A 24,751-nucleotide genomic window follows, 5' to 3' on the forward strand; every position below is an offset into this window, starting at 1 on the left:
CTCCATGCCCAAGAGGGTTAAGGCAGTGCCGGAAAATCATGGTGGCCACACAATATATTGACACTTTGGGCTCAATTTGGACATTTCCACTTAGGGGTGTATTCACTTTTGTTGCCAATGGTTTAGACATTAATGGTTGTGTGTTGAGTTATTTTGAGGGGACAGCAAATTTACACTGTTATACAGGCTGTACACTCACAACTCTACATTGTAACAAAGTGGCATTTCTTCAGTGTTGTCACATGAAAAGATATAATAAAATATTTACAAAAATGTGAGGGGTGTACTCACTTTTGTGAGATACTGTATATATATTTATATAGTATATATATATATATATATATATATATATATATATATATATATATATATACTGTATATATACACACACAATATCCTACATACATTCAAGAGAATGCAATGATAATAGCTTGTTCTAATAAAACTTAAAGAGTAGAGATTTGCATTCTGGCGTTGGACGAATGGAAATTCAAATGAATTTTGCTAATTTGTTGAGTCATTTGAATTATCAACAGTCAAATACATTATTGGACAAAGTGGATGAGAAAGGAGTAATTGCTTGACAACTTTTATTTGTTCCTTCGTTCATGCCATTTGGCACCATAAAAGGTGCAGGAATGGGGGGGGAGTTATATTGTTTATATTAATTCAAAAAAGTTCCAAAATGAAGCCTTGAAAAAAATCTCACTTTATTCCAATATTAAAATCATACAGGAGACATATGGGTTTCCTCCATGGCAACACAAAAATACTTTTTGTGTTGCCATGGAGGCAACCCACATGTCTCCTGTATGATTTTAATAGTGGAATAAAGTGAGTTTTTTTTCAAGGCTTTGTTTTGGAACTTTTTGAATTTCTATTGCCTAGTGAATAGTGGGGTATCCACTTCTTTAACTGAAGCCCTTGCCCTATGGGAGCTTTTACTTTTCTACTGCAGTTTATCTCAAGCCACTGACATCAGTCAGGACAAGAGCTGGTTCCGTTCCATTCCGACTGGAGGATGAAAGGTCACGTGTTGGTAGACAGAGCGCAAGCTTCAGCAGTTTGAAGAAGTAGGATGTTCCTTTCTAACGCTGATATCACGGTATATGCTGCATACCACATGACCGCACCATGGAACCTACGTTTAAACCGGATGAGTGACGTTTTTGATGCACATGGACTTCACTGGATTAAATACATCTAGAACTCAACTCTGCCCTCTCTTTTCCTAACGCTGGTTCCTGCCTCAAAACCCCTGGTTGGGTAAACGGTATGTTTTTTCTAAACATATATAAACAGCAGTGCTAGCGGAGGGGTGCATAAGAGGTTTTGCAGGGTTCACATCTATCAATACTGAAAGACACAAGCAGCAAGCAATAAGCTATATGCTATATTATCTAGAGTGCATCTCTTAAGTCTCACCTGGTATACGGGACACAACTCTTGTTTTTTGGCTATTTGCACCATTAAGTCCATTCACAATGTTTCATATTGTTTATATTGTTTGGTTAATAAGCTCTTTGTAATGATGTACAGGAGGTCTTACCATTCATTTGTCCATTCTGCCATGTCCAATCCGGCCATAGTTTTACTATTGACTGATGTTAGACACAAGCGGTCAGGCGCAAAAACAAAAATTTTGCCTGTGCGCGTCTAATAAAGAATGGCTTTTTAAACTATGTATTGTAACTTTTTTAGCTGTATTTAATAACAATATAAAGAAATCAGTTTGATGTCACTTTAACCTATTTTAGTGATAATGTCCACATTTTTCAAAACTGTAAAATCTGAAAAGTCAACTAAATCAAAGACCTTATTACTGTGCTGCAATATTTAGCTATTCTGAATTTCCACATTTCAATGTTTCCATTGAAATAAAATAGGAATTTATACACTTCCTCTAATGGGAAGACAAGCATAATCAATACTTTATGGTTGTCAAAATTCACAAAATTCCCCATAAGATACACCCCAAAAAATATAATTTTATATTTGTTTTACTTTGTTTGCAAATTAACATCAGTTTTATCTGGTTCTTGCAAATAATATGTGCTCTAAGTATTCTCTATTTTTTGAAAATGTTATACAGAAAACATTTAGAGCAATAACACAAATAATATTAACAGAGAGAATGAAAAGACTTCTAGATTTTGAACACATGACACATTATTTTCTTTCGCTCATGTAAAACATTCAGATAATGGCTCCAATATAATCCTTTTTAATGGAGAGATAACAAAAAAATGAAATTACTCCTACATGCGGGCTATCGATTTAATCATAGTTCAATTATTTTTCACACTGTGAAGATCACTCTGCAGCGTGAATGAAGCAAAATGAAATCATATATTCAATTAAGGAAATTTGTGAATGTTGGATTCTAAGCCAATTGGATGACTCTAATAAATAATATTTCTTGTTTCTTTCATTTTATATATTTTTTTTTTATTCTTTTGTTTTATTTAAACATTTTAGACATTAAAGTGAACACAGAAATTGGCAAAAAAATGTGAAACCCACAGGATGACAATTATGATAAGGGTAGTGAATAATAAACCATTATTGACAGATTTAATGGCCCTACATCAGTTATGGTATTGCTTTTTTTGTGAATATTTATTCTTCCACATAAAGAAAAGTAACTGACTAAAAACAGATTTATCATGCAATAAACAACATAGCATTAACTGATGTTTTTTTTAAGATACATTACTTAAATATGAAGTTATAAATCTGACTATGATTAGGCTTGCTGGCTGCTTTAAATAAAATTACTGGATGTCCAGTGGGTGATATGCAGTGGATGAGTTTGTAATTGGACCCATATTGGTCTTAATGTCAGTCCCATTGTTCTAAAGCCCATATTAACTATTACATTAGATGAGACCTTTAGCCCTGAAGCCTCCATCAGTCATATGCCCACATCAACCTTGAGATCAGAACCATGGACTAAAAGCTTTAGTCATTCATGTGCCCATATCAAACTTTAGATCAGACCCATGGCCCTGCAGCCTCTGTCAGCCATATAAATCAGACCCATGGTCCAATTGTCACATGATTTTGGGGATCATTCTGAACTGGGATTTTTGCCTCAGTGTCAGTCTTTCCTTTCTAGTTTCTATTAAAGAATTCCAAGGACCACCAAATCCAACTTAGAACCAAAAAATCATACCAAGGAATTGCAACCCTCCCTGCACAGAAAATGTTGCCCAAGGATGCACAAACATCACATCTTTATTTGTCTCTGGAGATTAGCAAACCACTGTTATATAATGTAATAAAAGAGAACTATTTTGCTCATAAAAATTGCAAATTTTCTTGCAAATCCAAAACATCTCACAGAATTTTATCCTTGGCCTTCTGTTGTATTTATGTAATTAATTTGTCTGTCCCAATTATCATCTGTCTCTATAACTGTTGACAGTAGTACAGTTTTTTTGGCAACAGCTTCTGTATTATACTGAGGAATTAATGCTCATAACGCAGAAAATGTGATACAACACCACAAGAAATGGAAAATTATGTTAGAATTTTTAGTTCAGAAAAACAAAACAAAAAAAAAAACAATTTATGGTCTGGATACTTGAGTTTATATTTTACAAGCAAATTAGAGATGCTTAGAGCAAATCTGACATGTTCTACTGCTTGATTTATATTAATGATGGGAAATAATTGAAGGACCTTTGTTTAGCTTAGAGGCAGGAAAATAGAATTGGATACAGGAGAGACACTGCAATAAATTAGAATAAGGTTAAATATTTTTTATGTTGTACAAAAGAAAGCAGGATTTGTACATAGATTAATATGTGTTAGTGTGTGGGTATTATAGGACTCAGATTTCTCCCTAGTCCACTAGCTTCAATATGAAGTATGGAGTTTTCCTATATTTAACTCATTGCTAACTAGTACATTTTCCATTGATTGGTAAACTATAGTGACATTAAACCCCTTCAATTGATGGTAACTTTCAGACTTTAAGAATGTTGCAATGAAAAATATTTTAGTGTACAAGCTCTGCATAATTATTTTTAAATCAAGTGTGTGTGTGTGTGTATATATATATATATATATATATATATATATATATATATATATATATATATATATATATATATATATATATATATATATGTGTAATAAAATATTTATAATCCTACTTGGTATCTTCTGCTCCTCCACCCCCCTTAATTTCCTCTTTTGGCTGGGCTGTGACATAGAGAGCAGTCCCACCCACTCTCTAAACTGGCTTCCTAAGGACTTTCAAAAGGCTGGACTTCAAAAGTGTCATATGACACACAAACTGATTGCATATTCATTGGAATTGTCATAAAAAGTTCATCCAAGCAGGCCGACATAACATTGCATTAGAATAGATTTTTTTTTCACGGATAGATTTAAAAAAAAAAAAAAGTTTTTTAATGGCAAATATTACATATATGGCATTTGTTTAGCTAAAGTTTGCCATCACTTTAAGCCTATTGGACATAGGTACTTGCCTGGTGTATTGTCTTGACGTAGTACCTATGTCCAACCTTCTGGCTCATGCTGCAGTCCTCACTGTCAGCTTTGGCAGTGAAGACTGCAGCCAGAGGAAGAAGGCATCTGCCTTCATATGGCAAGTAAAAACTGATCGTTCTTCATTTACCATATGAAGGCAGATTACTGATACAGACAGTGACATTTTGTGTCACTGTCAGGATCAGCTTGCGGTGATGCCATGAGTGGTGGGGTGGTGTAGGAGCTAAGTAAGAAGGGTTTTTGGCACATCACAGGAGGGGCAGGGAGGGGAGGGTTCCCTATACTGCAGAAAACATTATTTGATGAGGTAGGGGGAGGGATGGGTCACTACGCTACAGAAATGTGTTATAACAGGGGGGACCCTATTGATGATTGTTTGGAGGAGGGGGAGGGTGAGGGGAGATCACTACACTACAGAAAAAGTTTTTTTTCTCAAATTAATAAATAATAATAATTTTAATTAATAAATAATGAAATTTCTATGTTGGCAATAGGGATGGGCAGATCTTTTGCAACATTCGAAAAATTAAGCTAATTTTAACAGTACTGGGCCCTGTCCTTTTTACTATTTTTAAAAATGATTTGGAGCAGGGATTAAATAGCGACATCTCTATTTTTGCAGATGATACTAAGTCATTAGGTCAGAGCAGTATGAACTTTCGTTACAAAAGGATCTGCAAAAATTAGAAGTATGGGCAGGTAAATGTAAAATGAGATTTAATATGGGAAAATGCAAGGTTCTATATTTTGGAAGTAAAAATAAGCAAGCAACATATTATTTAAATTGGACAAGACTTAGCCAAATAGAGGAGGAAAGGGATTTGGGAGTAGTAATAGATAACAAGCTAAAGATGGATGCACAATGCAGGGCAGTGGCTACAAAGGCTAATAATATACTAGCATTTATTAAAAGAGGCATTGATTCAAGGGAAGAAAGCATAATTCTCTCTCTATATAAATCCCTGGTAAGACCTCACCTTGAGTATGGAGTGCAGTTCTGGGGACTGATCACAAAAAAAGATACAGCAGAACTAGAAAAAGTTCAGAGAAGGGCCACAAAGCTAATAAGGGGAATGGAGGATTTAAGCTATGATGAGAGGCTAGCCAAACTGGATCTGTTTTCTTTAGAAAAAAGGCGCTTGAGAGGTGACATGATTACTTTATATAAATATATTCAAGGCCCATATACAAAGATGGCAGAAGCTCTGTTTATTCCAAGAAAATTGTTTGTGACAAGAGATCACAATTTATGGTTGGAGGTAAGGAGATTTAATCTCCTGCAATGGAAATGTTTTTTCACTGTAAGGAGGTAGTAAATGCCAATACCCTAGATATATTTAAAAATTGTTTGGATACATTTCTGTCTAGAAGCAAAATTCATAGATTTGATTGCTAGTATTAAATGGGTCACATTTTAGTGGGATTATTTAATCTTAACTGGAGCTTTTTGTAAGTATTTTAGATTTGTATAGGTTGAACTCCATGGACTTCGGTCTTTTTTCAACCTCATCTACTATGTTACTATGTTATGTTACTATGTTCATTTGTTGATTTTGAATTTTGAATGTTTGTACAACATTCTAACATTAGTTTAATGTAATAGTATTTCTAATGCTATCTTTAAATGTAAAATTCAATTCTATTTTTTTAATGCAATATTCAAATTCAAAAAATTAAAATCTATATATTTGTAATAGTATTTCTAATGCTCTCTTTAAATGCAATATTCAAATTATGCAATATTCAAAGTCGAAAAATTTGAATTGATATAGTTGTATCTATTATTTATCAATTTACTAAACTCCCTACCACATGAACTATTGAACCTCTAAATGGTATTTGTTAAATCAAATGTTCGATTCGAAATTTCAAATGTGGATATGCATTCTAATTATGAACATGTCCACAGGACTATTAGTTCTTTCAAACGAATTACACTTTATGCACATTTGCCTATCCCTAATTGGCAAACAGATTCCAGTACCTAATATGGCTGCTATTAGTGAAAGGTGGGGGGGGGTAGAATGCTGTTTAGGAGGGATCAGGAAGGTGGTAATGGAGAGGAGGGGTCGCTACAGTGAAAAACATAAAAGGAAAATAAAGAAGCACTAAACCTGCATACTTTCAGATTGTCTAATATTACCTAAGATGGTGGTGACCAGTGGGGGGTGAGGGAGGGAAAAAAGCTGTTTGGGAGGAATCAGGTAGGGATCAGGGGTGGGAGGTGTTAGGTGAGAGGGTAATCTCTACACTACAGCTAAAATTAAACTTACAAGCTACATGATTAACCCCTTCACTGCCAGTAGTATTAGAAGTGTGCCATTAGTGTCCTTCTAATTACCAAAAAAGTGTCTTCTATTTTTGAACAAAGGAGATCCCTGAAAAGCTTTTATAACAATTTGTGTTATGACTACTCAAGTGGTATGTAAATAATTTAATTGAGAAATCCAATGATTGAGAAACAGTTCATAATTGATCTAATTTGGTTGCAAAACGGTGACATGAAATAAGCAAAAATCAGCTTTGATCAATAACTTGGGTTGTCTACTGAAAAAATGTATAGTTTTGAAAGGTAAATGAAAAAAAAACCAAGGCTCTATTTCTGTTTAAATGTAGTGATAGCAAAAATGCTAAAAATTACTTTGGGCAAGAGTTTATCTAAAATTCCTAGTCCTGAAGAGGTTAAACACAGGCCGGCAGCAATAGGTACATCTAGATAGATATATATAAAAAGAGATAGACAGATAGACAGAAATGCAGATAGATAGATAAACAGACAGACAGATAGACACAGTCATAGATTAATAGATAGAAATATATAGAACCAGTCTTCTTAAAAGACAATATTGTCAAAGTTTCAAAAAGCATAAAAGTACAAAAACAAAATGTGTTAGATCATGTTTATTATGCTATTGTTTAAATATAACTATGTGCTTAGCCCCTACTAAGGGGTTAAACACATAGGGCTAGATTACAAGTGGCCACCAACAAGTTTTGAATATGGAGCTGAAATGTAGTTTATTGGAGGATTTAAGTTTTAAACCTCATTAAAGGGACATCATTCATATATATATATATATATATATATATATATATATATATATATATATATATATATATATATATATATATATATATATATATATATATTAGCTATATAATATAATCAATTAACACTGTGCCATAGAATATCAAAACTAAATATATATATGTATAGATCTGAATATATATAATGAATATATAAGAACGAAACAGGCTTGTCTAGTGAGTGATTTCTGGTTTGCTGTCATAATCCTGTTTAAAAGGATCGCTGTGTCAAAACAGTATTTTTTAAGCAAAAAACTGAGAATTTGCATATCTTACCCACAATTCTCTTGTGCATTGGAAACATTGTATATTAAGAATTTCTGGGGGGGAAAAAGGGGGGATACTTGCCTAGATGTACTAATTTCCTATGCAAATATTTACATTGATTTAATTTTGAGACATGGAGGATTTTAATTTCAGTTTTTTTATCTCCCCCCATAATTTTAATGAATTTTGGTTTAACCATGAAAATAGCTTTTCCAATGCAGCAACCAGAAATCTATCTCCTACTGATGAGTTCTAAAAAGAACAAAACAGGATTGTATAGTGAGTGATTTCTGGTTTGCTGTCATAATCCTGTTTAAAAGGATCGCTGTGTTAAAACAGTATTTTTAAAGCAAAGAAATTGAGAATTTGCATATATAATTTGCATATCTTACCCACAATTCTCTTGTGCATTGGAAACATTGCATATTAAGAATTTCTGGGGAAAAGCAAGCGGGGATACTTGCTTAGATGTACTAATTTCCTATGCAAATATTTACATTGATTTACATATATAAATATATATATATATATATATATATATATATATATATATATATATATATAAAAAAAGCAAAGTCCTGTATAGGAATGCACACCGTATTTAAGTAGCAGCTGCCAGGGTGCAATGTCAAAAAGTATTTACTAAGCAAAAAAGGCAGCACTCACTGGTCTTGTCATATAAAAAATAACTTTTAATGGTACAAAAGGTTTTAAAACATTGGTATATATATATATATATATATATATATATATATACATATATATAGCTCTGAATACCTGACAAATCTTATAAGACTCCAAGCTCCAAAAGACAGGTATGTGGGTGATGGACCATCACCTTTTAATATATATATATATATATATATATATATATATATATATATATATATATATATATATATATCAATTTTGTACGATGATAATTATAAGCTGGTGCCATCTCTATCTTATTACTGAATAATTTTTACCAACAGTATATAATAGTAATGAGGCCAAAGAAATTTTAAATTAATGTTTTATTAATATATTTATCATGTATGTTAACACTTGAGTTTTCACTATAACCACATCTTAGGCACATCTTTTTACAGAGGAAGGGGCACTGGGGGCTTTATAAGTTTGTTTTTGGGAAACACTATGGTTGGTCTGAGGAAGGGGAGCCTTGTCTTCAAGGCTGTCGCTTGTGTAAGGCAGTCTAGGCAGCCGCCAGACTGCCAGTCAGAGTGAAAAATTATTTATGTGCGCCCGATTTTAGGGGTGCCATTTGTCTCACATTGCCCCTCAAACCCAAGGTTGCTGCATTGTTAGCCTTTTTAAAAAGAAATCTTGTTTTATCTTATTGCGCCCTCCTTACCACTTAGTCATCATCTGACCACAAATTCTCCCAATACCTGCACAGTCAGTGCAGTTATGTGTAAGTTTTTGGAGCGGCGAACACAACTTTATCTAGAATTCAGGACTGAAGTCTGTGGGCAGTGTGTCTCTGAGGATACCAGTGAGTGATTGTGTGCTATGGTCTGACTCAGATCTGTCATCCATCTCCATCTGGGGGTGGCCTTTTCAGCCAGGGCAGTGTCTGTTGAGACTGAACTAAACCTGCTAATTTTGTGCAAAGTTTAGTCAGGGAGATCTGTGCACATTTATAGGAGCTACACTGCAAACAAAAAAAACCCACCTAAAATGGAGGCAGCTTTAAAACTCCTGTGTCCAGCACGCAGCAACTGCTCTCAGTGTTTCAAGTTGAAACACTAAGAGCAGTTGCTGCATGCTGGACACGGGAATTTTAAAGCTGCGTTCACTGTATGTGATTACTGAAGCAGTTCAGTCCAGACACAGATCATCAGTCAGAGAACTGTCTGATAAGCAGGGCCAAACATGATTGCTGCTGAAAGTAAGTTGTACCTTCTAAAGTAACATGGTCCTACTGCCCAGGTGCGCTTCTCTAAATGTGTTTATGAATATGTGCATTTGTGTGTATAAAGGTGTGTTACTGTTCTATATATATCACACAGAACAAGTCCAGCACTCGCTTACTATCTCTCAGCTAAGATTAAAGGCAAAACTGGAAGAGACCTTGATGTGGTATCTTGGCTTTTCCCATTTGGCCAGATGCAGTAACTAACTCTTCCAGTTCTTCCAGTTTGAGCTGAGAGATTGTAAGCGAGTGCTGGACTTTCTCAGTGTGTTGTATTAATTTATTTTGTAATTTTCCCTATGGGCCTTGCACCCAGGTTTGTCTGGGGTTAACTGCTTGTGACTCTGGAGACAGCACAGCTTCCTGAGAGTGCTATAGCACCCAGGGCTGAGCCCATTAAAGGGTCATGTGATGTGTACCCAGCACAGTCTAAAAGTGCAGTCCCCTTCCGTGTTTTGTATATGTCTAGGGTGATTACATAAGTCTGTGAACCCTGACTTGTTCCTACTTTGTTTGATTGAGATCTTGCATCTGTATGGCTGTATTAGTGACCCAGGTTTTGGAAGAGACCTTGACGTGGTACCTGGGCTTATCCCATTTGGCCAGATGCAGTAACTAACTCAGTTTTGCTTTTAATCTTAGCTGAGAGCTTTTAAGCGAGTACTGGGCTTTCTTTGTGTGTTGTCTTAATTTATTCTGTAATTTTCCCTATAGGCCTTGCACCCAAGCTTGTCTGGGGTTAACTGCCTGTGAATCTGGAGACAGCACAGCTTCCTGAGAGTGCTATAGCACCCAGGGCTAAGCATGTTGCAGGGTCATGGGATGTGTACGTTATGCAGTCCCACAACTATCTGATTTGTTATGCAGCACAACCACTGTCTGCTTTGTTATGCAGCACAACCAAAGTCTGATTTTATTATTATTATTATTATTATTATTATTATTATTATCGGTTATTTGTAGAGCGCCAACAGATTCCAAACCACTGTCTGATTTGTTATGCAGCACAACCAGTGTCTGATTTGCTATGCAGCGCAACCACTGTCTGATTTGTTATGCAGCGCAACCACTGTCTCATTTGCTATGCAGCGCAACCACTGTCTTATATGCTATGCAGCACAACCACTGTCTGATTTGTTATGCAGCACAACCACTGTCTGATTTGTTATGCAGTGCAACCACTGTCTGATATGCTATGCAGCACAACCACTGTCTGATTTGTATGCAGCACTGCCACTGCATGATTTGAATTTAGCCACCAATAAGCAAGCGCTACCAGGTGCTGAACCAAAAATGTGCCAGCTCCTAAGCTTACATTCCTGCTTTTTAAATACAGATACCAAGAGAACGAAGAAAAATTATTGATAATAGGAGTTACTTAGAAAGTTACCACTGCATGATTTGAATTTAGCCACCAATAAGCAAGCACTACTCAGGTGCTGAACCAAAAATGTGCCAGCTCCTAAGCTTACATTCCTGCTTTTTAAATACAGATACCAAGAGAACGAAGAAAAAATATTGATAATAGGAGTTACTTAGAAAGTAACCACTGTCTGATATGCTATGCAGCACAACCACTGTCTGATTTGTATGCAGCACTACCACTGCATGATTTGAATTTAGCCACCAATAAGCAAGCGCTACCCAGGTGCTGAACCAAAAATGTGCCAGCTCCTAAGCTTACATTCCTGCTTTTTAAATACAGATACCAAGAGAACGAAGAAACATTATTGATAATAGGAGTTACTTAGAAAGTTGCTAAAAATGTAATGCTCTAAAAAACATGGGTATACATATCCCTTTAACTAGCAATATTATGGTATGTAATTGGGGGGGGCAAAATGTATCCTCGCCTGTGTAGCCAAAAATCCTAGCACCGGCCCTGCTTGTCCTTGATAGTCACCTGAATATAACGCCTGTTTTCGACAAAACTTCAGCAAGTGCAGACTTTGTCAATGTCCATATATATCCCTTTAAAACTATATTTATTTCAATACTAAACTTTTTTTTTACATTTCATAGGTATATATATATATATATATATATATATATATACTACAGATGTGCATATTCCCCTGTGCAATATCACTTAAATGTCAAAATTCTGAAAGTAACAAAAGTGAATACACCTGTGATCACTGACGCACAAGTTGGATCATTGAAACAAAATTGAGTATACCTGGGATTTCCAATTAGCCTAACTGCATGAACATGGTTATAAAATGACCTGTGAAGACCAGAACTTTCTCAGTTGTGGACCTAGGGGCTGTGTCTATTTGCTTGTCTGTATCATGGCTCAACATGAAAAAGAATTGCCAGAGGAATTGAAAAATCTGATAGTAAAATTTCATAAAGATGGAAAAGGATACAGGAGGATCAGTGATCAACTAAAAATCAGTCAAAACACAATAGTAATCAAGAAGTTGCAATAGTAAACAAGAAGTATAGAATGAGCCAGAGTACCACTAATCAGAGCCACAGTTGCAGTCCTAAAATGACACCACAGACAGTGCGCTACTTGCATAATCTAGCTCTGAAAATCAGACGGGCAAGTGCTTCAGACTTGGCTCAGGGATTATCAATGAAAATTGGAGTTTCTGTGATGACTTAGACAGTGCGAAGGACATTGCATTTAGTTGCTTAAAATTGTAAGGAAAATTGCATGGAATGCACATAAGGGTTAAGGCCCAAATGGAAGAGTGGAAGTGTTTTTGTGTGTGTGTGAAACAAATGTTGCATTTCCGTGCTCTTCCGGTGGTGTCGGCCTTCTCCGCAATGCAATGTCCGGGGCTCTGGTCTCGGGTCCTCTAGCGGCGGTACTTTCGGTGACGTCATTTCCGGGGATGTCACTTCCGGAATCACCATTCGATGCCCCGCCATGAAGAAGAGCGCATTGAGTTCCCCACGTGGCTCTGTAGGAACTTTAGCTCTGGGGGGTAGGCCTCAAAGGGCGGTAGGCACGCAGTTATCATTGGTGTCTAGTGCTGTTAGAAAAGGGGGCAGCGGAGCTACTATGGCTACTATCTGGAACCGGAAGGGGTTCAGGAAACAGGCAAACAGGGGCCAATAAAAGCAGCTCAGGCCACCACAAGGAAAGTGGTCACAAGATCAGCAGTTAAGCAGGTTCACCCATCACAATTCCATAGTCTAGATATGGAAATGGTGCCAACTAGATGTCGTATGAAACCTCCACCCCAGGCCCCTAAAACAGTACACTTTAGTGATGAAATTGAGGATTTTTCAGAGGAGGAACAGAGTGTGCAAGTGAGGGAAGGGTGAGGCAAGCGTCCATGTGTGCCCAGAGTGCTTGAAGGGAGGGGTGATCAGAGTGTGAATAGAGGAAAGGGGAGAGCTGAACTTCCCCTGCATGGTACTCCTCTCTTGCATTCTGTTTTCCAGCATAGTGATATGGTGACAACTGAAGACTCAGGGAGTGGCCTGGAGAGAGGGATGTAGAGTAGTGCTGATTCCATTGTGTCGGAGGATGATCACCCATTGACTTCGGGTGTGGTGGCTATACCGACAAGGACGGGGTCACAAACCGGTGAGTCTTCAGTTTCAGTGGGGTTTAGGGGTTTCACATCATCTTCGGATGACTCTGGTTCTGAGAATGATAAAACTTTGTGTTTAGATCCCAAGGGACATAAGTGTATGTACAGGATGCTTAGGTGGTTGACAGAGGATAAAGAGGCTGCTAGGAAAGGGCTGCAAAGGTCATCAGAACCTGTTACCTCTGATATGTCAGCTAGGGAATCCCAACCCCAAACCAGACTCATTGATATACGTGGGCCTGCCAACCGCAAGGCGGAACTCCACAGTGATACAAACTCTTGGTCCTCATATGATTTGCATGAGCATCTTAAAACTAAGATGGTCAAGCGCATTCAGGGAAGTACGTTAAAATTTTCAAACTCTCTGTGGAAGCCTTGAGGCAAAAGGAGAGAGCCGAAGATGGGACTGGGCCGAAAAAATTCCAGCGCCCGGATACGTTCCGGGAGTGGAGGAGATGTTTCAGGGTCTACTCTTCTTGCTATTTGGAGAAAAGACCTGATCAGTGTTTGGCCATTTTAAAATACATGGAAAACATGTAGATTATCGAGGAGAACTATCGCGAAAGAGCCTGACGTGATTACGATGAGGCATTTTGCAGGAAAATGGTAGGTAATCCTCTCCTGGACTTTGGATGTGTGGAGATGCAGCTCTAGGCCTGGCTGGGTCCAGAAAAGATCCCTGGGACTTACACTCCTCCAACTGGTACACAACAGGTACATGCTGCCAACAGATTTAATAGGCGTCATGCTGGGGTTTGTTGGAAATTCCAGGACAAGCATTGCGCACTGTGAACTGCGTATTCCTTTTCGGTGCACATGCCGAAACTGCGGGGGGCCTCACCCAGCTGCAGATTGCGTTAAAAATTTGAGAAGCAGGAGAGGGCAGGACCAAGAGGCGCTGCTGCTGCTGAAGGTGGCTGCAATTAGACCATGGCTTGCTTTGTACCCTGATAAGGGTACGGTAGCCTTGCTGAGGGATAGCCTTCATCATTCCTGTTCAGGGTAAGGTGACAGACTCCCCAACGCACAGGAACTTGAAATCTACATACCAGTTCCCTGATGCACTGAAGGAGAAGTTGGGTAATGAAGTTTCACTGAGTCGTATGGCAGGCCCCTTTAGGAAAAAGCCAATACCGGGTTGGTTATTTCCCCATTAGGAGTGATCCCGAAGAAGGATCCAGGGAAATTTAGGATGATTCAACACCTTTCCTAGCCCAAGGGTAGGTCGGTGAATGATGCCATCCCGGCTGAGCTGAGCACAGTGCACTATAAGTCCTTCGACAACGCAATGGTGGTGCGGAAGGCAGGGCGAGGTGCCTTGCTGGCAAAGTTATATGTGGAGTCAGCCTTCCATTTATTGCCAATTCACCCAACTTGCTTTTACTTAATGGGTTACTTTTTTGATCGTTGTCTCCCTATGGGGTGTTTGATCTCCTGCACTTACTTTGAGGCCTTCCGCACCTTCTTGCATTGGGCTGTGGCCGAGGTGTAGGGGGAAGACCGAATTGCTCATTATTTAAATTACTTTTTATTGCTAGGAAGACCTGGTTCCAGGGAATGCGAGTTGCTCCTGCCCACCATGAGAATTCTGATGAATAATTTTGGTGTCCACCTGGAAGAAGAAAAAACTGAAGGCCCATGTACATGTCTTAAATTCTTAGTGATAGAAATTGACTCCATGATGGAAGAATGCAGACTCCCAGTGGATAAAATTCAGAAGATGCTGGCAGAGGTTCGAAGAATTGCTTCTTCTGCCTTCTGCACGTTGAAAGAGTTGCAATCCCTTTTTGGTCTGCTCAACTTCACAGGGTGAATTATCCTTATGGGAAGAATTTTTCTAAAAAGAATGGAGCGCCTGTTACTGGGGGTGACTTCCCCGAAGTCAAGGATTGTGGTTAACAAAGACATGAGGGATGATCTCCAGATTTGGGATCAGTTTCTGAGGGATTTCAATAGGGTTTGCATTTGGCGCAAATCTCAGATGTCCACACATTCCATTCCATGGCCAGTGGAATGGACTGTCAAAGGGCTTACCAGGAACCTTTGCCTCCTGGAGCTCTTCTCCATATTGGTGCATTGGAGATATGGGGTGACGAACTGAGGGACAGATCAGTTGTTTTTTGGACAGACAATATGAGTGTGGTCTTTGCCATCAATAGACTCTCCTCCTCATCCCCAGAAGTGGTAAGATATCTTTGGATTCTGGTCTTGGGATGCCTTAAGTGGAACATTAAGTTTCAGGCTAGGCATGTCCCTAGGGTTTCTAATATCACAGCCGATGCACTTCCCCGTTTTCAATGGGATATTTTTAGGAAGGTTGCGCCTAAAATTGCGAATCATGGTGTTCCATATCTTCCTTTCCTTTGGCAGGTGGCACTAGATGGCAATCACTGATACCGCTACTGAAGGCTTCCCTGGCAACTTACACCTGGAAATCATATGTAAGGTATTGGGAAAAATGGATTTTCTTCTGTGAGGTTCAGGGATTTTCATCCTGCACAGGTGAGTAAGATTGGTTGTTGCCATGGCTCACGGAGCTTAGGGGTAGACAGGTAAAAAAGGGGCGATTACAGCGAGATTAGCAGCGGTATCCTTCTTCTGTAAGTTGTTTACCCTGACGGACTCTTCCAAGCCGTTTTTGGTTTACCAAATTCTATGGGGCTTTGGGAGGTTGGAGGTACAGAGAAAGGACATGCGAGAGCCCATAACCGCTGAGGTTACTCCTTTTACTACAGGTTCTACCTGATATCTGCTCCTCAGCTTATGAGGTGCAGCTCTTTTCCGCAGCATTTGATATGGCATTTCATGGGGCCCTTAGAGTGGGAGAGTTAGTACCACTGTCAAAATGCAAAAGTTGGAGTAATATAGTGCAAGCATGAGAGAATCGTTGAAAATGGGGTATTGTTATTTATCCCCAGATCCAAAGTGGATCAGGAAAGTAGGGGAGTGTGGTTGTCGCTCCCTACAAACCTGGGAACTTTAAGTTGCCATAATATTTTGCTGAGAGCCTTCAAGGATGTGCATCCAGAGGGCCTAGAAAAGGTCCGCTTCGTGTCTGGATAGTGGGGCACTCGTTTGTACACTGGGCAGCCATCCAAGCATCAACGCAACCTGGAGGACAGCAGCTGGGCTTTTTTTCTTTAAAAGTGGCGCTTAGATGGTTAGGGAGGAGAGGCCTTTGCTGGGCAAGTTTGCCTGGATTACTGCAGGATGCCATGAGGCGTTGGGAGAAATCCCACGTCTTGATCCTCCGTTTGGGGGGAAACGACCTTGGGTCAATTCCTGGACAGGATTTGAGTGCAGTGATCCAGTTTGACCTGCACACTTTTTTCTGACCAAGTCATGGACCTGTTTATTGAAGCCTTGAGATAGTACCTACTCCTATTTGTGTGAGTTGTGGGTGGCAGAAAGAGTTGCCCTGGATATGTGGATGATTTTGTGGCGGTTGGACAGTTTAGGGGGACAAGACTTGATTGAGGTAGAGTGACGGCTACTTCCGGACAGGGGTGAAGTCCTCAGACACTTGTCTGGGGAGTCCCCTGTCTGTGCGATTCGAAGCTGAGAACTCCCTGTTATTCTTGCATTGGTCTATGCTCTGCTTACTCTCCTGCATCTCCGGTACTGCCCATCTTGTTAGCATGGGTTACTAAGCATTAGCTAGTACCTAGGATTTTATGTGCGCTGGGCCACCACAATAGACCCAGTCTGCTTCACTAGCACTATAGTGTGCTTTAGGCCATGTGAGTATCCATTTTATTGTTAGCTACAAGTGGGTGCCCATTTGAATGATTGATCTGCACTAGGAGTCGCTCTCTTCCTTCTTTTCAATTTTCTAGACTGCAGAATCTACTACAGCTAAGAGGAGCTGCCCTTGCAATCGTGCACAGTTACTGGGACACTGCAGAGTTTTCAGACTACACACCTAGGCATATCTCTGCCTTCCAAAATTGTGAGTACCATTTCACATCGTTTGTAACATTATCTGATTGTGTATTGGCTACACTAGGAGGCGCCCTTTTCTCTTCTTATATACCTCTACAGATTATTTCTACTTGAGATTCTCTTGGAAGGAGCGGCCTGCTGCAATACTGAATACTTTTGTATTGGGACTCCCAGAAAAAACATTATCATTGGATCTTAACCCCTTACAATTCTGATTGGGACTTTTAATACCTTGAATAGATCAGTAGGTATTTATTCATCAGCAATAGATCTGCATTGTTTGTAAATTGAACCATCCAGTGTATAGACATCTACTAACTTTTTCTTTTTTAACAAGTATATATATATTTCATCTGCCATAAGATGTTGTCTATAACAGAGAGAGCTAACAAAAGATCAATTTACCAACCTAACACCAGCTCTATGAATACAGATTCCACCAGTACAATGTCTATAAAACAACTTTTTTCACAATTAGAAGAATATTTGAAAATAGAACACAGACATTGGTGGGATCTGGATTCTTTGAAATATTATAGGGACAAAAAACAAATACCTAGAGGGCTCAGGATTTTGAAAAAATGTTCATTCAAAGAGGATGAACTCCTATTAACCAAATGGCATACAGCCCTTGATAATTGTGCCTTTAACCTGATTGATATACTAATTGCCCATAGAGAAAAACTAGTGGAAGAAATAGCCAATAAGATTGAAAACACACAGAAATCATTAGAGCAATATAAGGATCACTCTGAATATCTTTCACTTAATGAGAGAACTATTAAAGCATCTGATGAATATCAAGATTAGATAATCCTTAGGAAAAATAAGAAAAAAGAAAGAGATGAAGAAGATTACACAAAAGGAATAGAATACACTTATAATAGAATAGAAAGAAATGACTCTAATGATTCACCATGGGTAAAGGTCACATACAACAATAAAAATAAAAACAAAAACCAGTACAATTCTAATAGACCACAATATTCAGGACCTAGACACAATTTCAACAATCATCTACATCATAAAATTAACACAGAAAATAGAATTCATAATAGATCAAAGGAGAATAAAAATTACCCACATTATCAAATATCTACATCCAATAGATTTAATCCTTTAGTTAATCAACACTATGCACAATACGACAGACAATACTCTCATCAAAGAGAGGAGAATAGACAAAATACCTATTCTAACTCTAGAGAAAATTCTTACCAACACACAACATCACACTCCAATCAGGATAATTATAGAAATAGTCACCATACACAAAGGGGACATCAACCAAGAGAACTAACAACGAATTCCCCCCAAGTGCATGGGGTGAATTTTGGGCCAAATAGAACATATGATGAACAGTCGGGTAACAACAGGGAAACAATACAGTCTCATAACCCATCCACACCTCACAATTCGGCTTCTTTTTTAGAAGATCGCATACCCTTAGCACCCCTTTGGCGGAGGGTAGGACAAAATACCCCATACCAACAACCAAGCAAAAACAAAAGAACACACACAAACGGGGACATAGGGGAAGGGGAATTGCCTCCAAGGAAAAGAAGCTACAACAATTAAGCAAGGGTATATTTAACTTGTCAGATAAAATTTTACATAATGATGAAATAAGAATTTTAAGTAGAGGTTTGAGTTTTTGTCCTTCCAATCCACACAAAATGTTTGAGTTGTTTGTTGACCTTAACAAATTCACCAGAAAATTGTCCTTGCAGCGTTATTTCGCCAAGAAACAACTTAAAACATACAATACCAATGGTGTTCCTATTCTCACAGACAATATGTCAGCACAAAGAAACACACCAGTGATCTATATTGATCCTGTTGATCTATCTGAACAACTGTTTGAGGGAATAATACACACTAATTTAACACCACCATCTTCTTTCCAACCTAAGAAAGAAGATTCCGCTTACCTTGATGTCTTCCAAACACTAGTTTTGGAGGATTTCGAGAAATTATCTTTAGGGACTAACAAACGAAGTAATATTTGGCCCAATGAAAGAAAGGCTCTTTCAAATTTAGCTAAAGATCAGACTATTGTCATCCGCCAAGCCGACAAAGGCGGTGGGCTTGTGATTCAAAATTACAAGGACTATACTAATGAAGCATACAGGATCCTATTAGATAAGGATTACTATCAAAGGTTAGACAAAGACCCTACAGATGTATTCACCAAAGAACTTCTTAAAATAATTATTTTTGGACACAAAAATGGTATCCTTAACAATAAAGAGAAAAGTTTTCTCACTCCAAAAAACCCCAATATTCCCTACTACTATCATTTACCAAAAATTCACAAGCAACTCCAAAATCCACCTGGTAGGCCAATAATTGAAGGTATTAACAGTATAACAGATAACCTTTCATCATACATAGATTTTTTTCTTCAGAAATACGTAGTACAACTACGATCCTATATAAGGGATACTACTGATCTTTTACTCAAACTCTCAAATATATCTAAACATAACCACTTATATTGGGTATCTTGTGACGTAAGCTCACTTTATTCTAACATCTCACATCAGATAGGCCTAAAGTCTATCGATCACTATTTAAGTGAAGATATCTATATGCCTGAGATTCAAAAAAACTATTTGTTAGAACTAATCGGTTTTATATTGACTCATAATTACTTTCAATTCTTAGACAATTTTTATATTCAAATTAAAGGAACGGCCATGGGGACCAGATTTGTTCCCAGTTTTGCGAACCTATTTATGGGTTGTTTCGAATCTAGATACATCTACAACACAAGATGGGAGCAAAATCTGGTCTTCTATGGCCGTTATAAAGATGACCTGCTTTTCCTTTGGAGGGGCTCTGCAGATTCCCTTACTGCCTTTCAAAATGAATTAAATGCGAATGAAATGGGCATCCAGTTTACCTGGAACATCCAAGAAGAAAGCATAGATTTTTTAGATATCTTCCTGATGTGGGGTGAGGATAACCATATTAAGTCACGCACTTTTTTCAAAACAGTGGATAGTAATAATTTTTTGGATTATTACAGTAACCATTATTCTAGCTGGAAACAAAACATACCCTATAGTCAGTTCAGGAGAATACGACGTAACTGTACGGACATCATTACATATGACACACAGAGCACGATCCTTAAAGACAGATTTAGGGAAAAACATTATCCTGATGAATTAATTGAATCAAGTTATCAGAAGGCTCGCTCTTTAAATAGAGACGAACTGTTAATTAGTAAAAAGAAAGATTTATCTATCGATAGCCTAGGTTATGAATCCACCTTCATTACCAGATACAATAATAATTATAAAGAAATTAAGAGAATTTTAACCAAACATTGGACCCTACTTAGAAGAGATCCAATTTTTAAATCTATTTTAGGGGAAAAACGCATATGTACTTTCAGAAGAGCACCTACAATTAAAGAAAAGTTAGCACCAAGTAAAGTGGTAATGTGCAAACAGATATCTAGTGCTCCCAATAAAACAATAGCATCAGCACCAAATCAAAATCCATCATTAACTATAGGAACCTACAGATGCAATAAAAGTAGATGTAGCATGTGCAAGTATATCACGAACGGCCTACAAACTATTAGATCCAACAGCACTGGGGAACTACTTAGAATAACACAAAGAATGACATGTAACTCTACATATATTGTCTACTGTATAACGTGTTTGTGTGGCCTACAATATATAGGCCGCACGTGTAGGAAAATCAGACAGAGATGGTCAGAACATCTTAGATGTATTCTAAGGGGATCTGACAAATACAGTACTTCCAGACATCACCTTGCCACTCATGGCACAAATAAATGTTACATGACTATTACCCCATTAGAAACTATTCCCAAAATTCATTCTCAAAATAGAATGTGCAGGCTCTGCCAGAGGGAAACCTTCTGGATATACAAATTTGGTTCTCTGCATCCAGAAGGCCTTAATGAAGTCGTTGATACGGCAGCATTTTAGACCGATAGAATACTTGATATTATTAAGAATCGCCAAAATGGATACTTTAGGCAACACATTCAAAGCATATAACTTAAGATATATATAGTCTCAATATTATCCACACAATCCCTATTTACACATTACTATTAGTAATACTCACTGATCAATTCTGACAACACATATCAATATCGGTTATTTTAAGACAATACACTTATTTTTTTACCCTATTTTAGAGTTACACATAAATATAGTAATCACATTGGTCTATAGAGATTAGCAGCATCACCTTTTTAGGTCTGATTTTTATTAGTAAACACATAGGTTCGCATATATACATATATAGTTTATTATTTAATTCACAATTCATATCTTAGGAATCACAATAACTCTGTAACACTTACAGTCACATATGACGTTTTTTGGATTTTATTATTAATCATAGGAGAATGGCACTAAAACATTACATATTAGTTTTATTTAGTTTATCATGAACATAATTATAGATATAAAATGTTTTAAATAAAGATTGCACATGGGTTAGAAAAAGAATGTTAAGTCTGGTAAACTATCGAATAATATTTTCATTTAACATAGATTACACAAGGTATGATAACTAAAATCAAGCTTAACTATTTGACACGTATTCTTAAATTTACCACCACTCTACAAAACATTAATAATAATATGTTTATAGGAATTTTCATATTGCATAACATGTGAGACAATGTAGCTTTTTTAGCTTTTTAGTATTTTTGTCTAAAAACCCAGCTTCTTCCCAATAACATAGGCACACTGTGCCTTGATTACATGTTTAAAAACTTAGTGTTATCCTAATAATATAGGAGACTCAAACATTGATACTAGCGAAGTTGAGGAATAACACACTTTGATTTATATATATAAAAAATGTGCTATTAGCTAGTTGCCATTGAGGTATTTTACATCAGCACGGCATTTAAATAACACCATTGGTCGAGGGCGGCACACCCCCATGAGCTCTGGCCATGTTATAGATCAGGACATTTCACAACCGAGAGAGCTTCATTTGTTACTAATCTCTAGCGATACCATTGGTCTAGCCGGAAACACCCACTCTGTGTCCGGATAAAATTGTACAACAACACGATAATTTAATTTGAGAATCGTTAGCATTTATTTTGTTCTTTATCAGTGTAGTTATTTTATTATATACATCAGAGAGTTTACTCGAAATATGCATTTATCGATGGTTTTTGTAGCAGTATTTAACATACATCCATCGGCCTAAATAAACACACCTGCAATAGGAACTATCCCATTGGCAGTTTGATTTCAAGAAGCTAAAAATGAGTATACAACTATTGGTTTAAAGAAACACACCTCCAATAGAAACCATCTGATTGGCACTCCAACTGCAAGAACTATTAAACATACACTCTTAGAGGATTTTAGATCACGATTAGTTGATCTATCAGCTGAACCTTAATATTATAACATAGCTATAAAATCCTAGTCAAAGCTGTTAGAAATAGCCGTTCACAGAAGAATGCTTTTGAAACATACAAGATTTCAATAACAAAGACACAGACTGGTTCATTTAACGCCCAGACTTTAGCTTACAAACACTGTTGTAACTTCTCATCTAACAGCTGATAGATAAATTAACTAACAGTGACCGGTTAACAAAAGAGGAGAGGGGAAAGGGGGCCAATAAGAAAGTAGATCTTATGTCTCTTAAAAACATGGCTCACAGAACACAAGGTAATAACAACTACATTTGTTTTATTGCATTTTTTTCTTTTTTTGTTTGTATGTATTACCATATGCGGTTTTTACATATTGTTTAATTTTATGCAGTGATCTGTGTTATGCATATGTCATTTGTAGACAATTGTTGCTTTTGATGAATTTGTTTTTAATTTGTCTGTTAACATTTGAGATGTTTTGTGTTTTTTTAAAAAGGAATATATCTAAACAATTAATGATTGTAACACCTGCCAATTAAGGATGCACTAGGGTGGAGCCTGCTAAACCAGTAGCTAGAGGCAGCATAAATAGGAGACTTCAGTTCACATCAGTACTACCTGCCTGAGGAAACAGCGTGGTTAGCGCTGAGAAACGCGTAGCGTGTTTTACTGATTTTATATCACTTTGTATTTTATTTTTATTATTGTACATGAACTTTCTTGGATTATAAAGAATTTTTTTTTCTATATATTGAAGTCTCCTGTTTCTTACTGATGTTCCTGGAATAAGACCACAACCTAGGATTTTATGTGCGCTGGGCCACCACAATAGACCCAGTCTGCTTCACTAGCACTATAGTGTGCTTTAGGCCATGTGAGTATCCATTTTATTGTTAGCTACAAGTGGGTGCCCATTTGAATGATTGATCTGCACTAGGAGTCGCCCTCTTCCTTCTTTTCAATTAGCTAGTACCTGATTGCCGCCCCCTGGTCCATGTTATTGGTGCTGTTCATTGGTTCCTTGTGTTGCCACATTAAACATGACCAGCGGGTTTTATAACCAAGAAGTTGTTGGGTAGTTACGTTAGAAATAAGGTTTCTACGTTAGAAATAAGGTTAAAGTTTACATTAAACGTTATTATGTAAATAGTTAAGTTATTATTTAAGTTTCCCACAGAGGAGTATATGGCATTTAATCCCTTAAGGAAATGTAAGGCAAATTGCCTGGAATGCACATAAGGGTTAAGGCCAGGACGGAGGAGTGGGAGTGTTCTTGTGTGTGTGTGTGTGTGTGTGTGTGAAAAAAATGTTGCAGTTAGAGAGGAGGGGTTTGGCTTACCTTTTTAAGACCTCTACCGGAAGTCCAAATCCTCTTTCTGCTTGTTTGTTTGAAGTTTTCCCTACCCTAGCCCTCCCTGATCATGTTCTAGGCTGCAATCAATAGGGAGATCCATCACTATGATGATCTCTTTAGAGTTATGGGAGTCTGAGGCATGATGAGGGCTAGCCAGCCTATTTTTACAAGTCCAAGGACGTTATGTTTCAGCTCCCCAGGTGTTCAATGTGGTTTGCACCTAGTTGACCCTGGTCTTAATGGTCTGGATTAGTGGGTAAACACCCTGGGCTGGCAGTTGGACAGTGTCGGGGGACAGGATATGATCGAGGTAGAGTGATGGTTACTTCCAGACAGGGGTGAAGTCCTCAGACATGCGTCTGGGGGGTCCCCTGTCTGTGCGATTCGAAGCCGAGAACTCCCTAAGCTATTCTTGCATTGAGCTATGCTCTGCTTACTCTCCTGCATCCCTGGTACTGCCCATCTTGTTAGCATGGGTTACTACGCATTAGCTAGTACCTGATTGCCACCCCCTGGTCCATGTTATTAAGTTTACATTAAACATTAATATATAAATAGTTAAGTTATTACTTAAGTTTCCCACAGAGGAGTATATGGTATTTAATCCCTTATGAACATGAAATGAAGCCTGATAAATATTGAGAGCACATTTTATGTTTGGGTCAGTTGAGGTCAGTTGAGGTGGGTGTTTGGTCTTGTCAGGGTACAGGTCAATG

This window comes from Bombina bombina, chromosome 6 (assembly GCF_027579735.1).
Source record: "Bombina bombina isolate aBomBom1 chromosome 6, aBomBom1.pri, whole genome shotgun sequence".
Taxonomy (NCBI): Eukaryota; Metazoa; Chordata; class Amphibia; order Anura; family Bombinatoridae; genus Bombina; species Bombina bombina.